Source organism: Panthera onca, chromosome X, assembly GCF_046562875.1.
Source record: "Panthera onca isolate mPanOnc1 chromosome X, mPanOnc1 haplotype 2, whole genome shotgun sequence".
In the NCBI taxonomy this organism is placed as follows: Eukaryota; Metazoa; Chordata; class Mammalia; order Carnivora; family Felidae; genus Panthera; species Panthera onca.
The window spans coordinates 92,846,365-92,865,240 of record NC_138357.1 but is presented as its reverse complement, the minus strand read 5'-3'; the positions used below and the strand labels follow the sequence as shown (position 1 = coordinate 92,865,240).

General features: G+C 39.2%; 1 non-coding gene across 1 annotated transcript; it reads left to right on the top strand.

The window, feature by feature from the left end:
• Positions 1 to 14,436: 14,436 nt before the first annotated feature.
• On the top strand, positions 14,437 to 14,543 carry LOC145714715 (U6 spliceosomal RNA). Its single transcript, XR_014136934.1, has one exon. It is a non-coding gene; the product is annotated as a U6 spliceosomal RNA (small nuclear RNA).
• Positions 14,544 to 18,876: the final 4,333 nt, after the last annotated feature.

Below are 18,876 nucleotides of genomic sequence, written 5' to 3'. Positions count from 1 at the left end.
TTTTTATCTCTCTATTTTGAATGACAGCCTTGCTGGATAAAGAATTCATGGCTGAATATTTTTCTGATTCAGCACATTGAATATATCCTGCCACTCTATTCTGGCCTGCCAAGTTTCTGTAGATAGGTCTGCTGCAAACCTGATCTGTCTTCCCTTGTAGGTTAAGGACTTTTTTTCCCTTGCTGCTTTCATGATTCTCTTCTTGCCTGAGTATTTTGTGAATTTGACTATGATATGTCTTGTTGATGGTAGGTTTTTGTTGAATCTAATGGGAGTCCTCTGTGCTTCCTGGATTTTGATGCCTGTGTCTTTCCCCAGGTCAGGAAAGTTTTCTGCTATGATTTGCTCACATAATCCTTCTACTCCTATTTCTCTCTCTTCCTCTTCTGGGACCCGTATGATTCTGATGTTGTTCCTTTTTAATGAGTCACTGATTTCTCTAATTCTTAAATCGTGCTCTTTTGCCTTAATCTCCCTCTTTTTTCTGCTTCATTATTCTCCATAAGTTTGTCCTCTATATTGCAGATTCTCTGTTCTGCCTCATCCATCCTTGCCTCTGCAGCATCCATCTGTGATTGCAGCTCAGTTATAGCATTTTTTATTTCATCCTGATTAGTTTTTACTTCTTTTATCTGCACAGAAAGGGATTCTAATCTATTTTTGACTCCAGCTAGTATTCTTATTATCATGATTCTAAATTCTGGTTCTGACATCTTGCTTGTGTCTGTGTTGGTTAAATCCCTGGCTGTCGTTTCTTCCTGCTCTTTCTTTTGGGGTAAATTCCTTTGTTTCATCATTTTGAAGACAGAAAAGGAATTAATGAGGTAGAAAAAATTAAAATTAAAAAAATGTTAACATTAAAAAAATGTTAAAATTAAAAAATTAAACACACACACACACACACACACACACACACAAAATCGAATAAATGATGCTAGATCCTAGGTGTGTTTTGGTCTGGGTGTTGAAAATGGCTTGTTAGATTAGGGAAAAAAGGGGGGAAAAAAGAAAAAAAAGGAAATCATTTGAAAAATTCAAAAAATGAATACACTGTAGTAGACTAAAATGAAAAGATGGAAGTCAAATAAAATTTGAAAAAAATTAACAAAAGTAAAGAATATTTTAGAAAAAAATTAAGGAAAATATTGTTAATAAAAATTAAAAATAAAAATGAGTTTTTTCTCTTTCTGTATTCAGGAAAAAGAAAAGAAATGAAAAAGAGAAAAAAAAGGAAATCATTTGAAAATTTGAAAAAGTTAATACACTGTAGTAGACTAAAATAAAATGATGGGAGTAAAATAGAATTTGAAAAAATTTACATAAAAGCAAAAAATATAGTAAAAAAATTAAGGGAAAATATTTTTAATAAAAATTGAAAATAAAATGAATTTTTTCTCTTTCTGTATTCAAGAAAAAGAAACGAAAAAGAGAAAAAAGAAACGAAAAAGAGAAAAAAGAAAAGGAAATCGTTTGAAAACTTGAAAAGTGAATACACTGAAGTAGACTAAAATAAAATGATAGAAGTAAAATAGAATTTGAAAAAATTTACACAAAAGTAAAAAATATAGTAAAAATATTAAAACTATTTTTAATAAAAATTGAAAATAAAATGAATTTTTTCTCTTTATTCAAAAAAAGAAGTGAAAAAGAAAAAAAGAAAGAAAATTAAATAGATGGAACTGCTAAAAGATTGAAATATGACTGAAATTACTACGTTTTACCCTAGAAGTCAGACTATGTAGCGCTTTATAGTACATAAATTAAGCAGGCGGTGACACTTGTGTTTTCGAAGAGCGAAGTTGGCCCAGTTGGGCAGGGCTCAGCGTAACGGCTCCACTCTCCACTAGATGGCGCTGCTAGCCTACTGGGGTAGAGTGCTGTGGCGCTCGTAGGTATGTACGTGCATGCGCGGGAGCTGTTAAAATGGCGTCACCCACCTATGCATTCTCTAGTATCAGAGCTGTGTTTTCCCTGATCAGCAATCCCGCACCCGTCCTTTGTCTTCAGCTTTCGTCCACTCCCGCTTTTACACTATCCGTCACCCAGCCTCAGGTAGTACCTCTCTCCCGAGTTTTGTCTCAGATGCGACTGTTTTCCCTGGCCCCTTGCTTCTGAGGGACTGCGGCTTTGATCTGCTCCGCCCCTCTGTGGGAGGGTCTTACCGAGCAATGGCCGAATGCCGGCTGCGCCCAGGAACGCTTGTGGGACCCTGCTGCTGCTGGTGCCCAGAGACTGCGGCCGGGTGTCAGCCCGCCCCACAAAAACTTCAGGAGGTAGTGTAGCAGCAGCGCCTCAGGGATTATGGAAAATCACAACACGCATCTGGCCCCAGGCTTCACCCTTCATGACCTTTTTCCGGCACCAGCGAATGTGGCCGTTCTCTGGGTTCTGCTGGGCCCAGGTGGCCTCACAGCCTCTACCAAATGTCCTTCCAGCAGTGGAACCGCTTTTCCCCGTGTGGCCCGAGAACCTCCCGGACGCCACTCTGCTCCTGGGGATTCGCCCTTCCCACCAGAGCACCGCCTGGTATCGAGCTGCGGAGTTGCAGACTCTGCAGTCTTAATGGAATGTAAGCCCTCTCCTTTCTCCCTTTTTAGTTTAGTCCCTGCGGCTGTTTCCAATTTTCCACTTTCTCTCCAGCTGCTTTTGGGGAGGGGTGCCCCCCCCCACCCCCGTCTCCATCCTCTGCCCTCAAAAGTGGCTCCCTGCCCTCTACAGCTTCTTTCTCCCAAGGTTCAGCTCTCCACGCCGCGTACCTGCTGAGTTCTGTGGTTCAGGTTGTGCAGATTGTTGCGTTAATCCTCAGACCAGTTTTCTAGGTGTGCAGGATGGTTTAGTGTTGCTCTGGCTGTATTTCATGGACGAGAGACATACAAAAAACTTCCATGCTGTTCTGCCATCTTGGCTCCCTCCAGTCACTGATTTTAAGTGAAAAAAAAATCATGTTTCTCGGTCCCAGAAAGTCTTATTTTGAACCATGGTTGATCATCACTAGGTGTTCCTTCTTTTCCTCCATGTTGTCACCTGTATCCTTTAGTAATTCTGTTTCAGTATTGTAGTTCTTCTCTGGCATGTAGAGGCACCAGGATGAAGCTTCACTATTCACTCTCTTTTCTGATCGAAAGACCGGACTTTTGCAGCGTCTCTGGCAGAGAGGACTCACCTCCAGATTCAGTTCCCCTACTGGTCCTCCCTAGACCATTCCCTATGGCTTGTATTACTCTTCCTCTGAGGTAGGGAGCAGATTTACCTCTAGGAACTGAGAAGCTCTGGTTGTCACCTCTAGAGGTGTTTGTTTTTTTTTTTTTTTTTTTTTTTTTTGCCACAGGAGTTTCCTAGCCTCCATTTTGGTCTGACGGGAAGCAAAATTCTGTGCCAGCTCTTTCCTCAGGACTATAAGTTGTTCACCTAAGCCTTCCTCACTCTCTTCAGCCCCTACATGCCTCCTGGACCCCGTGGATGCTCCTGTTCAGAAGTGAGAGACATTTTGATTGGCATTGTAAAGCACTGGACAGCAGGGATGCATATTTCTGCTGACATCTTCCCAGAATCCCCGTTAACCTTTTTTCCAACTCTGAATGTAGGTAGTGCCCCCAGGAAACTAGGTCAAGGTCATTGGTGCATAGATAACCATGGAAGCTAATAGTCTTAACAGTATTAAACATTGCTTAGGTTAAGGCATTTAAAAATCAGTATGCCATCAGCAAAGAAGCTAAAGAATAGTTTAGCGAAATGAACATTTGGTTTAAAACTCTGAATATTATACCAGCAAACATGATTTAGTTGGTTCTGGGTCCCCATGAAAGAAGAGTAAATAAATAAAATTTCATAAAATTTAGGAATGTTTGGTATCAATTCCAGCACTTTCCAAACTGGCATTAATTAGAAGCTTAATAAGGGTGTTAAATAGGTTTGTTTAACTCTTAAACAATGTTAAGTAGGTTTTTGTTTTGCTGTTGGACTTGTCAGTGCCGGATTTACCCCAATGTGTATTGTAAATCTCCAAGGAGGGAAAATCAGTGGTCACAGAGAGCTAGTGATTGCTGTTTAGTCATTGAAATATTGCTCTATTTCAGTGACTGGTGAAATAACAGATCATTCTGTCAGTCATCAATGGCATCCTCTCTTGACTGGGCTATTGTGTTTTGGTTTGGATTCCCCCCCAAAGCATATCTTATGAGTATATCTGACTGGAGAACTTTATTTGAGACATAATGTCGGGAAGCACTACTAGGGACATAGGGCACTGAGACAGGGAAGAGAAAACAGCCAATAGAGTGTGTTAATGTGGGTAATTGGGGATCAGGCTTGCTAAGGACCTCTAAGTGAGGATATAGAACATCTTATTTGACAGGCAAGGAAGCTGAAGAACTTATCAACCAACTCTCCTGTGTCTGTCTGAGGGTAGTGTGTAGAGAACAGTGATTCCCAAGGGGATATGAGTTGATTGCCAACATTGTCTGGTACATATTGTAAACAGATTTGCAAAAGGTCATGCATATCACATTTACACTGTGTATTTCTTGTCTGTGTTCCTTTTGTCCCTCATACTGCTGCTTCTTGAAATCCTACCAACCTTCACATTCTATGTCAAGTAGTATGTCCTCCAGAAACTCTTCCTTAATTTTTCCAGCTATAAATGATACTCATTCTGTTTACCTTCATAGCATTAGTTTTAAACCCTTACTTGAATAACTTTGCTCTTCTCTCATGCAATTTCCTCCTATTGCATTATAGTTATTCATAATTAAATCTATCTCTCTTACCAAGACACTTAACCCTTGAAGGGAGGGATATATCTCATTCATCTTTCTAAACTTGCAGCACTTAGCACAGTGGCTTGGGCAGGACAGGAGCACAATCAATGTTTGTTGAATGACTGAAGGTCTTCAGATTCTATCACAAAAACAGCATTAGCAAAGTCTGATTTAATACATGAAGAATTCAGTTGTTACTTCTACAAGTAAGTGGATGGCTTGAATCATTTATTCTTGGAACAGTCATTCTCATTTGTTGGATGGAGTTTGTATCTGGATGGCCAAACATTTAAATAAATGCCAGGAGGGGCTGGGAAATTTCCTTATTCCATCTGGACTGCAAGACACGTGTATGGGTGGGTCTGTTCTGAAGGCATGTTTAGAAGTAGTTAAGTATGTCCTTGGGAATTTTCTGATTTTATTCAGGCAGATGTTTTCTCTAACTAGTATTGGTCTTTGTTTAGATAAATAGGAAAGTCAGGATAGTTCCCTTTGGCTTTTTTAATAGAAAAAGCTGTGTTTCTTCTGCATTCATAATGAATGTTTATAGTCATTTTTATATATTAAATGCTATTAATCAAGAGAAGTAATCTGAGTTAAGCTACTGCCCTAAATAAGTAAAAAACGGGGGTGTAATTGTAAATGGCTTCCCCTCTCCTATTTTTGTACTGTTCTACTTAATATTTGGCAGATGGAGTATGAATAGAAATGCTTAAGTTGGAATGCTTTATGGGGTTTTAAACTGTTGTTAATTAGTCGTGAAATAATTTTAATTACTTAAAAATTCCATTATGACAGTGCTTCAAATATGTGTCACATATTGGCAAACTATTACAGACCATTGTCTTGTAAACTATTTTATTTACACTTATATTGATGGGAAGAAAAATAAGGTGAATATATTTAATATATTTATAGAGAAGTGATTTGACAGGGTTAAAAAAATCTATTTACCTCAAATTGGGCTATAAAAATCCATAAGCCTTTGGGTTTTTATCAGTGGTTCAAAGTGATTACTTTTTAAAAAATGGAAAAAGTAACGTGAAGGGAAGAGGAACATCAACTGAGTGTAAGCACCTTCCTCCAGATTCTTCTTTTTACCATTTCAATTCCTTAAAATTTGTTTAAGTTTATTTATTTATTTTGAGAGAGAGAGAGAGAGAGAGAGAGAGAGAGAGAGAAAACACACGAGCAAGCCGGAGAGTTGGCAGAAAGAGAGGGAAAGGAGAATCTCAAGCAGGCTCTGTGCTGTCAGCACAGAGCCTGACTCGGGGCTTGAATTCATGAATCATGAGATCATGACCTGAGCTGAAACCAAGAGTTGGATGCTTAATCAACTGAGCCACCCAGGTGTTCCACTATTTCAATTCTTTATTTCAGCTATTTGCACTTTTGTTCCTCGCCCAGAAGAAGGAGGTGACAGTCATGGCTAACAAAAGTAGCCTTTTAAAAGCTGTAGGAAGATTTGTTGAGGAAGGCTAATGTTATATATAAGGAATTGGAGAGTAAAGAGAGATTCATTCCTTTATTCATTAATCATTCGAATATTTGTTGAATTAATAAATGAAATATTAAGACACAGTTCTTAGCTTCCAGAGATTTATGTCAGTAGGAGACAGAACACATGTAGTCATATGGCTATTATAAAACATAGACTATGTGAGCACGTGAAGATAGGTTAGAAAATATTAAAAAAAAACACAAGAGGGAGAATCACTTCAAGTCTGGGGGGTAGTGTGGTGGTGGAATCTAGGAAGACTTCTTTAAAGAGGTAGCATTTGAGTCCTATCTTGAAAAGTGAGTAGAATTTTAATAGGCAGGTAGGAGAATATTTATAAGAGATACATTACCCTTTTCTCCTTCCTCTAACGGTACCTTCTCCTGTACAGCCCAAGTATGCTGGGGACAGCTGGCCCCATTCCAAGCTCCACGGACAGCCTTCCAAGCAGATCAGCATCTTCTGTTCCCAAGGCTGAAGTAGAGAAAGGTCCAGGGCAATCAATGGGTCAGAAACACAGGTGAGGTTTCTGCATCAGCGATCTGGGCTGGAGGAGGATCAAGAACTGGAAGTTGAAGTGATTGGTCAGTGGAGCTGTAAGAGTGCTGGGGACTTGGATGGAATAGCAAAGGTCCTGGATCTATCACTTTGGTGGGGGAAGTTGATCCCATTCAGAATGGTATCAGATTTGACTAACAGAGGGAAATGATTCCCAAGGCATGTCCGGAATCCAATGCCTTTTAACGCACTGGCTTGGTTCCACCTGATCATTCAGCCTAGTTTTAACATGACAACCCCCACCCCCCAACACTGTGATTAATTCTTCAATTGTATCTTCATGAATTTCTCAGATCTGTCCACTTCTCTCTGTCCCCACTGCTGATAGTCCAATTTCCCCCTAATTACTTCTCATCCATATGACTGCAATCCTCTATTAAGTGATCTCCCTGGCTTCTTCCCATTTCAGAATGACCTTTCCAAAACAAAAATCTTGTAATGCCAGTCCCATGCCTTGTCTTTCATCACTTCTCAACCTCCATCTATGCCATAGTGGCTCTGAGCATGTGACGGCTTCCTAAACATAACAGTACTCTTTACCTGTACATGTGATGGTTCTTTGCCCATAACCATTGTGTCTCCTTCCCTCTACCCCCAGCTTATGCCCTAAGCCTCTCTCAGTATGAATATTTGGGGCCTCTTCCCAATTCCCAATCTACTGAGACTCTAAGGGGGTTGATGCATTTAGTCTCCTTCTGTGGCTGTAGAGGTGAACAGTGCACAGCAGAGCATTGACTGGTTGCAGTGAATTAAGTGTTTTAAAAAAATGGAGTGCAAGACTGACCTCTATTCTGGCTTTTGCCCCAACTCTCATGAAGTTAACAGTGAGCGAGGGCAGAGCATTGGAGGACAGGCTGGCCATTAACCAAGGTCAAGACAGCCAGAAGTCAGGGTCTAGAGGGACATGGGCTGTAGAGCAGTCAAGGGCTTTGAAATAAGAGTGGGAGAGCAAACCGTTGAAGGCTCTGGACTCTAATGCCTCCCCTATCTTCTAGATTTGTCTTCCCCAGCTTGTCTGCACCACCCTCATCTCCCAAAGGTGGCTGATGTGAAATTATCTTGGTGCTTAAGGGGACTGCGCTGCATTATTTTTGAATCTCCTCATGAAATTTAATAACAGATACTTCTAGTTTTGAAAAAAGTTTGCATTTTGAAAAACTTGCCCAGCAACATTCATGTCTAAATTAATTTTGTTCTATAGGTAGAGAGGGCTAATTAATTAATTCATAAGAATGCGTTTTTTAGAATAATTCCTCTTTTGCCTCATGCTGTGTGGAATTTTAACTAAGTACCAGATAAATTAGTTCTGCCTTTGTGGCGTTTTCCATAGCTAATGTTTTACAACTGTTCAAAAACCTAATCAGTCATTGTAAGACAGCAGTTTTTGCAGCTGCATTACAAAGAAAGTGGCATGGTCTGGATTTGTCATCTTCCCCAATCTTGATGTTTTGGCAGTTGGACTCTTATTAATAAAGACTAAATACACTCAGTTACTCAACAACAGTTTACTGAGCATTTAGTATAAACAACACATTGTGTTAGGCACTGGCAGGGATACAAGTGTGCAAAAGGGCCCATTGCAACTCTCAGGGAGAGAATCTGGTAGGGAATATAAGACACAGAGAAAAAGGAAAAAACAGAAGGAAAGAGGTATAAAGGGCAGTAGTTATTCCATTGGAGCACTTGAAGAAGAGTTATTGGAGTCTACAGGGAGCAGAGGTGAGGAGGGAGGAAAGGAATGTCTAGGCAGAGAGAATTCCATGAGCGAAAGCTCAATGGTAAGAAAATACAGGCCTTGTTTAAGGAGTGCAAAGGGAGTATTTGGTATTTGGGAAATGTTGATTGGGGCAGAGTACCCAAGGCTTTAAAACATGCTGATGTGATTGCTTATTTTTATTTTTTATTTTTTGCCAGTAGTTCTTACAATGAGATCTACAGACCTACAAGATTCATGTACTTTCTTTTAGACTATTTTTATAACAACAATGGATTCTTTCTCATTCATATTATATGTACATTATGGGTCCACTGTGGCTCTGTTTCACTCTAGGACACAAGCTATTGCTACGGCATCCATCTGGAGCATTTCTGGTTGGCAGGGCAGAAGGAAAATATGGAAAGTCACGCCATATCATTTAAAGCTTTTGTTCAGAAGTGATGCATATCATTGGCCAAATACAGTCTACGAGAACTAAGAAAGTTTTATTTTTTTAGATTATCACCTAAAAAAATGTTGATGTAATTTGGAGGACCTGCACATTCACCTTTAGACTGAGAATAGCCTTGACATTTCAAAACTATGTTGGCTTCAGTGATTAGCTCGCATCAAATAGTACCGCTGGGTTGTTTTATGAGTGCTCCCTGGACTATCAGAGGCAATTGGAGAAAGTAAATGATCCTGATGTTTTTGCCCCAGTTGAAGCCAAATGACATCACCAGTGTACAATGAAGATGTCTCAGGGCTTTGAACACAGAGGTGGAAGGATTTAGTCATCACAGGTGCATTGCAATATAAGTGTGCCAAACAACAACAGCAACAGCAAACAAATGTGTGCCATAGCATGTCTACTATACTTATGTTTAAGATGATAATTTAGTTTGGGGCACCTGGGTGGCTCAGTCGATTAAGTGTCCGACTTCAGCTGAGGTCATGATCTCGCAGTCTGTGAGTTCAAGCCCTGCGTCGGGCTCTGTGCTGACAGCTCAGAGCCTGGAGCCTGCTTCAGATTCTGTGTCTCTCTCTCTCTCTCTCTGCCCCTCTCCCACTTGCATGCACTCTCTCTCTCTCAAAAATAAATAAACATTAAAAAAATGTTTAAAAAGATGATAATTTAGTTTAAGCTAAGTATCATTAATCATGTTAAAATAATGTTTGAAAGGATTTTTAAGGTTTCATTTCATTTAATTTTTTATTTATTTTTAATTATTTTTAATTATTTATTTTTATTTTGTAAGCGGGCTCTGTGCCCAGCATGGGGCTCGAGCTAATGACCCTGAGATCAAGACCCTCATGCTCTACCAACTGAGCCAGGCCAGCATCCCTAAATTAGTGCTATCAATTTGACATTTATTGGTTTGATGATTTTGTTTTTATTTAGTTTGTAAAGTTATTTTAGTTTATGATTGTATAAGACATCTAAACATAAAGAGTTTATGACACTTTTATATTTTCTGTAAGTAAAATGCTGATAAAAAGTGCTTTAAAGAACTTCCCCCCCCCCCCCTTTTAAAGGGATAGCCAGGCATTACTAAGATTTGAGGAATATTGAGGTAGGCAGTGGGAATGCATTGGAGAATTTTGTGGATGTGAGAGAGGTGGTTAGGGCTGTGCCCAAGAAACCTGATCTGACAACAATATGTATTGTTTACTAGAGAAAGAAAAGACTGGGAGAGGAGGCAGAATGTGATTTCAAGAATCCAGGTGTGTGGTAGGAAGAGTTTATGGGAATGGAAAAGAAGGGATAGATGGACAAGATGTTGGCAGAAGCATCAATGGGAAGTTTTCAGGGACTACTTTGATGTAATGGAGGGGAGGAGAGGAAGGAATCAAGGCTCTCTTGAGATTTTTATTCTCTGTAAAAAAAAAAGAAAATAGGAGAACCATGAGCAGAAGAAGCTAGGGAAATCGAGAATCAGTTTAGCAAAGACAGAGTTTAATTTTATTTAAAATTTTAAAAAAGATTTTATTTTACCTTTTAAAAGTTTATTTATTTATTTTGACAGCAAGAGAGAGCACGCATGAGTGAGTGGGGGAGGGGCAGAGAGAGAGGGAGAGAGAATCCCAAGCGCCACAGGGCTGAACTCACAAAGCATGAGATCATGATCTGAGCTGAAACCAAGAGCTGGATGCTCAACTGACTGAGCCACCCAGGCACCCCTAAACGATTTTGTTTTTAAGCAATCTCTATACCCAACACGAGGCTCAGACTTACAACCCTGAAATCAAGAGTCACACTCCACCCACTGAGCCAGCTGGGCGCCCCAATAGAACTTAACTTTTGACATGATATTTAACCTGTTAATAATAGTTTTCAAATAAGTCAATACATTTAAAAGACATAAAAGTAAAGAAGAAAAATAATGCTTTTTGAGTAAGGGATGCTAGTATACTAGTTTACCTATAAACAGTATTATTTTTATGTCTCCAGTACCTAGAACATTGCTTGGCACATATAATGCATTCGATAAATGTTAGATGAACTGAATTAGTTGAAATGAATTAAATAGGACTCTTTGAAAAGATTAATCACTTTGATGTCTTCTTCTGGCATTACAGCTAAATAAGAGCTTCGAAGAACCCTGCTGTTTCAGAGCAAATAATATTCTGCATAGAACATACTTCTTGAGACATTGCTTGTCTTCCCAGAGGAAGGGGATATATATATTCAGGGAGCACTCCCAATATACCATTGAACTGGAGCGGGAATGGCAGGGAACCAGGACCAGGGAAGGGAGCCGTGGGGGGAGGCAGACTCTCCGTGAAAATATGTGGCAACAGAGGCGTTGCTGTTGGGATAGTGAGCCTTGGGACAATGAGAAGGTAGGGAAGATGACTCCTGCACTGAGCCAAGCCCTTCAAGCTGAAGTAAGCCCTTGGCTTCTTGGAAGAAGCAGAAGCACACGCTCTTTAGAGGAAAGCTTTGCCAGATTTTGCCCACCAAACTCCCACTAATTAAATGGAAATGGTGAGCTCTCAATCAAAGATTATGAAACCCATGGTAAGGAAATTCAGAAAGATTGAAAACCAGCGGGAACAACAAATAGTAGATTTGGACTCTTCAAGGATGGAGATATTCAAGTGATCAGGTATTGAGCATAGAGCAGTTGGGTTTAAGGAAATAAAGGGCACAATGGTAAATCTAAGCATACAACAAGATTCTATCAGGAATGACCAGGCAAAATTGAAAAAAAAAATTTAAATCTGGGAAATAAAAAATACAAGTGTTGAGATAAAAAAAAAATTCAGTAGCAGATTAAACAGCATATTAAACAAAGATGGAAAACAGTAAAGAGAAATAGAGTGCTCCAGGGTATACATACATATATATGTATATATACATACATATATACATACATATATATACATATATATGTATATACATACATATATACATATATATATATACATATATAAAAAAAACCCCAAACCTCCAAATATTTATCTACAGAAAAATGGATTAAAGGATGTTATAGTTATAAAATGGAGTAATAAAAAGCACCGAAAATGAATCACCTGTTGGGGGGCCTGGGTGGCTCAGTCGGTGAAGCATCACACTATTGATTTCCACTCAGGTCGTGAGCTCACGGTTGTGAGATCGAGCCCTGCATTGGGCTCTGTGCTGAGCCTGGAGCCTGCTTGGGATTCCCTCTCGCCCTCTCTCTCTCTGTCCTTCCCCACCCTCTCAAAATAAATAAACATTAAAAAAATGAACTGTATTTCCAAGCAACAACATAGATTATTCTTGGAAGCATAATCTTAAGTGAAAAAAAATCAACTTCCAAAACCTCATATAAAAAGCTGTGTTTGCTTTTTAGTGCTCAAAATGAGGAAACTCAATAGCATAGTGTTTAGGTGCACATATATCATAGATAAAACTATAAAAGAGGAATAGAATGATAAACCAAATTTAGGATGGTAAATGCTTCTGGTAGGGAGGTCGGAGGATTAGTTAGGAAAGAGTGCATAGGTAGATGCAAATTGTTTACAATTTTATAATGCTTAAGTAGTAATTTTGTTGATTTTTATTATATTCCTATGCTTTATTATTTATTTAAATGGTATAGTTTTCTTGTCCATGCATAAAACATATAAAAATATAAAAAGAAACAAAATATTTTAAAATTAACCTTTTACAAATTGGGAGTCATTGTTTTCTGAGTGAGCCGTTTGATTTGACCATAATTTTCATCTAGCTTCCTCAAGTAATCCACCCTTTCCTCAAGTTCTTTATTCATAATAGTTTCTGTGGCATACTCATTTTTTTCTGGGACAAATCCCAAAGGAAACCTTTGATCATTTTTGTTTAACGGTTTCTCCTCCAAAAAATGTTAGTCACATGAAACTACCAAAAGATTTAAACAGTCCCCAATGAAACATCTGTTACCCACCCCCCCCCCAAAAGTCTTTTAGACCATGTCATTATGATGCAATAGTTCATTTGAAAAAATTTAACTTCATTTTATTTCCATAGGTCTGTCATGTTCTGCGATGTATTGGTTCAAGTTGCCTAGGAAGATGAAAAATCTGATAAAGGAAATTCTGAGTTAAAAAATGACACATACAGACCAAGTGACAGTGGCTTCTGAAGAAAAATCTTGCATGTCCTCCTTCTTCTCCTTTTGGGCATAGCTGTCCTTTTCTCTCTAATTTGGACATCCTAGGAAATGATTTTCCAAGAAGTGCCTTCTGTTAGGAAAATCTATTGAGATGTCTCTGGGTTCTCCACTTTGACACCCAAGCTGCTAATCTCTGCTGCAGAAAGTGGTGCAAGCTTGAGGACCATGTCATTCGTGATAATGGCCTCTAGCTTCACCTGGCCTGCACTGCCATGCCAATATGCCTACCCCAGCAGCACTGTTCTGTTTTCAAGAGTTGGAATGAACCTATAACTCCACAGAGACAACAGACACAGGCTAGGCATGAAGTCCCTTCATCTTATACCCCATCTCTCTACATTGAGGGTTTTCCAGTTCTTATCTTATGTTGGCTCTCTGTAGCATTTAATGCTACTGACCTTGCTGGACAGGAAATGTAAGTTTAGTGAGCAAGAGTGAGATTATAGGGTGGGGACTGGGTGAACCAAAGAGCTGATTTTTGCTGTGTGAGAATGTGAACTGATGATCTTCTGGGCTTTCTAAAGATACCGGAGCTATGGATGTTAACTAGCTACAGAAGCCCAGAAAACATCTATCCCTTGGGATTTCCCATATGATGGAGACTTTGCCTATTTCTTCCATGCTCAATTCTGGTTATCTTAAGGAATCTGTTGTGGCTTCAGCCACAGCTGGACTACAATGCCTTCCCCTCTTCACCTGCTTTTGCTGGAATGGTGGGAGCAGTTTTCTGTGTTGGAGACCAGATGCCTTTTCTTGTAGAAATGCTCAATTACAGTTGGACCAGAACCCTTAGTGCAGTGTAATCCTTCAGATACATTGTGGGTTAAAGAGGCATGCAACTCTGCTTTTGCGTGGGAATCTAAACAACCTTTCATGACATTGCTTCTAGGGGAAAATGCAGTTTGAGTTCCAAATAATTGCCTTATAAACAAACACATTCAGTGCCTGTGTTGGGAACTGCCTGTTCTGTGAGCTAAGAAGTTAGTTGTTTTTTACAAAATGGATTTTCCCCTTCTGTCCTTAGGTCAGCCATGCTTTTCTGAATCATGTGTTGTGTGTTTTACATCAATTAAAATAATTTTCTCTGAAATTATACTAGAACATCTGTTCATTCATCCATCAATGTGTCTATCCACTTCTTTGAACAGTATGCTCATTTTTAATGTGCTATTGATATAGTATTTATTAAAGTCTTTCTACTTTTTACTATTCTTGTACCTGCTAAGGATTTTTGTTGGCATTGAGTGTATGTAGTTTTCATGCACGAAAGCTAAATGGAAAGTTTCAGTACTCGCTTTGGCAGCACAGATACTAAAATTGGAACGATGCAGAAAAGATTAGCATGGCCCCTGAGCAAGGATGACATACAAATTTGTGAAGCGTTCCAGATTTTCCAGATGTGTAAGTAGAACTTTTGTTAAATCAAAAAAAGAAAAAAGAAGAAAGAAAGTTTCATTGGTCTATACGATTCTCTGCTATATGCTAAGGTCTTCCAGGGCAGGACTAAGTCAGTCTCCTTTGCACCCTTTTTGCTTAAGAAGTCTTTTCTTGCACTGAACTGAAACACCATAGTTCTGACCCGTTTTGAAATACATTACCATGGCACTTGGCAATGAAGAACTTACCTCATTATAGCTGTCTTTCTTGGCCACTGAGATCAATCAGGTTCAAATCTAGATTAGGTGATTATTGCTTTCAAGAATAAAGAAATTCTTTCATATCCTTGTGGTAGGCACTGGCTTGCTCATCACACACATTTCCTCCTCTAATGTGAGTGCATTTCCCAAGATCCTTTGTAGTGAGAGGTAGCCAAGTTCTAGGCAATGAAAGGTGAATGGAAATGAGCGTGCCACTTCCAGGCTCTGGCTGACAGACACTTCCCATGTATAACTTCCCATGCTCTTTCCCTGTTTGTTGGATGAGTGCAGAGGACTGTGAGGCCCAGGAGGAATATAGAGTACCCAAGATGGAAGTAGCCTGGGTCCTTGAGTGACCATGTGGAAGTCCACTCAGTCAGCAACACCCATTTCCGACGTCACATGAATAAGAAATAAATTTCTACTGTATTCAGTCACTGAGATTATGGGGTTTCTCTCTTTTAGAAGCTGGCATCACCCTAATACAATTTTCCTTAAACATATTTGAGAACTGTTTTGTCCTTTGTATATGTAGATGATGATTATATTCTGATAGCAGTTCTCTGATACCAACTGGGTGTTCTACAATTCAAATCAATTCGATTCAATTCAATTCTGACACTAAGTAGAGTTAGCCCAAATCCCTTAACCTACAGGTTAAGGGGCTCAGTCCTATAATACTTCTCCCACTTCAGACGCCAGCTACATACAAGTCCTGGGTATTCCCAAGCCACCTGCACTTCTGCCTGGCTAGCTACAAATCTGGGAGTTCCCATGACCACTCCTACCTTCAGGTTCAATAATTCACTAAAATGACTCACAGAATCCATAGAAAGTGTTGTACTTATGATTACACTTTTATTGTAGAGGATACAACTCAGGAACAGCCAAATGAAAGAGATGAATAGGACAAGGTCTGGGGGGCAGGTGGCATAGAGCTTCTATGCCCTTTCCTTGTGGAATCAGGGCACACTATCTTCCAAGAGCATCCATGTGTTCACCATTTCATTATGTAACATGATGGATTAAATTATTGGTCACAAGATTGAACCCAATCTCCAGCTTCCCTCCACTCCTTAGAGGTGGGGTGGGGGTGGGGCTGAAAAGTCCAACTGTCCAATCATATGCTTGGTCTTTCTGGTCACCAATCCCATCCTGAAGTTATCTAGAGACCCACCACGAGTCACTTCATTAACATAAACTCAGGTATGAATGAGAGAGGCTCCTTAGGTATAGCAAAAGACACTCTTATCAGGAAATTCAAAGGATTTTTGAAGCTCTATGCCAGGATTGGGGGACAAAGGCCAGAAATATTCTTTATTATATCACAATGGTAAATGACAAAGGTCAAAAATTTATTGTTGGAGCTTATTGACCAAAGAAAGTCTCTGAACAGGAGCTTGCCCACTAGACCATTTCTCCTCAAGCTCTAAAATTTTCTCCTGCATCCTGGATCTTCTTAGTTCCTCACCTCTGTTACACCTCTAACATGCACATCCTTCCCAGTTCAGTTAGAAGGAAAGTTCACATTCATAGCTGAGTGACCAATAGTCTGTTTAACTTCACTATTGCTTTGTATCATTTTATGCCTAGAATTCTGCTTTGTTGATCATTTTTTTAAAATAACATTTATTGCTATTTCTGATTATAAAGTACACATATGCTAATAAAAACCTTATACTGAAGGATAGCTACTATTAATATTATAGTATATTTGTTTACAGTCCTTTTGCATGCATGTCTTTGTGGAAAAATTTTTTCTCTTTATACAGTTACGATTATATTGCATATTGTTTGGTAATACATTTTTCCCTTGCCTTTATATCACAAACATCCCTTAGGTCATTCAGTATTCCTTGAAAACATCACTTTTATGGCAATAAAAATCCACATATGTACTGTGTCTATAGATATATCATAATTTACTTAGACATTTCCAGGTGGTCTGAGTATTTTGGCTTTTGTGTTCTCAGTGTTATAAATAGTATTATGATGACTATCTTGTTTCATAAATCTGTATTTTTTGATTATTTCTTTTTTTTAAATTAAAAAAAAATAATGTTTATTTGTTTTTGAAGGAGAGAGTGACAGTGCATGAGCAGGGCAGAGACAGAGAGAGGGGGACACAGAATCTGAAGCAGGCTCCAGGCTCTAAGCTGTCAGCACAGAGCCTGATGTAGGGTTCGAACTCACAAACTGTGAAATCATGACCTGAGCCGAAGTTGGATGCTTAAATGACTGAGCTACCAGGAGCTCCTGATTATTTCTTTAAAATAGGTTTGTAAATGCCCCCATTCCTTTCAAATGCAAACATCTAATATATTTGAGGTTATTTACATTTTCAACAACATGTATATCTTTAAGAAGAACAATTTGGCACCAAATCATAAGAATGAAAATACTGTTTGTATCTTTAACCTGGTTATCCTCCATTGGGAAGAAATCCCAGTGAAATTAAAAAAAAAAAAAAAAGAAGAAATTTGTCCAAAGATGTTTATAGCACTGTTTATTCATAATAATGAATCAGAGAAAACTATCCAACTATTTCAAAGTAGACATATGAACACATGAGCATGATACATAGATGGAAAAAATGATGTGAGTATGTTGCTATTTGGAAATATGTACACAAGACAATGTTAAAAAAAGGACAAAGAATAGAATGTCTATACTGGTTACAACTGAGTAAAAAAATATATTCCTATATGTTGACAAAAATTGGGAGGGGATTTAAGTATGGCAGCCTTTTCTGTAAGCTTGCTTAAATGTTGTGCCAGTTTGACTTTTAAACTCACTCATTCAAGTTACCCTAAGTAAAGGGGAATTTATTGTTTGGATATCCTAGTACTAGAAATGAGGTGTGGAAAGACATCGTCAGTTGATGCGGTTTTAGGAGTAATTCTTTCCTTTCTGTGCATCATCTTCGCTTCACACAAGGATCTGCCCTGACTCTGCTCTTACCTACCCTTGTCCTCCTTCTGACTTTTGATTCCCATGATACCATCAGGCTCTCAGGGCTCTCCAAATCACTTTATGGAGTGAGGGACTCTGATTTTCTCAGGAAATATTGACTTGAAGTCTGGAGGTCTTGAAGGTGCTGACCAGTCTGAGGCTCTCTGCTGGTCCTGCCCAACTCACTTGTACCAGTAAATGGTATTGTACATGGCCGTTTTGGTTCAGCCATTGTGCTGCAGACCATGAGGTTGTCCCAGAAGTTAGGGATGACACATTGAAATTTAGCCTTGGAAAGTGTGTGTGTGTGTGTGTGTGTGTGTGTGTGTGTGTGTGTGTGTGTTTGTGTTTTAAGTAAATGAATCTCTAGGTGCTTGAAGTTCAGATAATACAGGGATGGTATTTAGGGTGGGTGAGACCTTCCCATGGGCCATGGAAGTGTTCAATTGACTCCTTATTCTGTCATAAATGAGTAAAATAAATCAGTTCTCCTTTAAATTCTGTAAGGGCTTAAATGACTGAGTCACACGACCTCATAAGGTTCTCCTTGGGACAAGATATTAGGGTGAGAGATAATAAGAAAGTCCTGGGACAGAGAAAGATAGGAATGTGAAAAGGGTAGCTTTCAGCATTTCTCCATGCAAACAAACTAGCTTCCCTACAAGTGAAATCTATGATTTATGAATTGTGAGCTTCATGCTGTCAGGAAACTAAGTGGTCCCGAGCAGGTTCCCATACATTTGGAAATTCTCAAGAATCTGGAAAAGGTCTGTGACTTTGTATTACAGATTTACCATCTCATGGTTTTCAATTTGCCATAGTGTCAAGGGGTTGGCAGAAGGTGGAAAAAGAAAGTGTGGAGGATCATGCACACTTAAACATCATTTTTAAATTTTTCTAGTGTTTTATTTATTTTTGAGAGAGAGAGTGAGAGAGTGAGAGAGAGAGCACAAGCAGGGGAGGAGCAGAGAGAGAGGGATACACAGAATCTGAAGCACGCTCCAGGCTTTGAGCCATCAGCACAGAGCCCAATGCGGGGCCCGAACTCACGAACTGGGAGATCATGACCTGAGCCGAAGTCGGATGCCTGACTGACTGAGCCACCCAGGCACCCCCACATTTAATCATCTTAATCTGG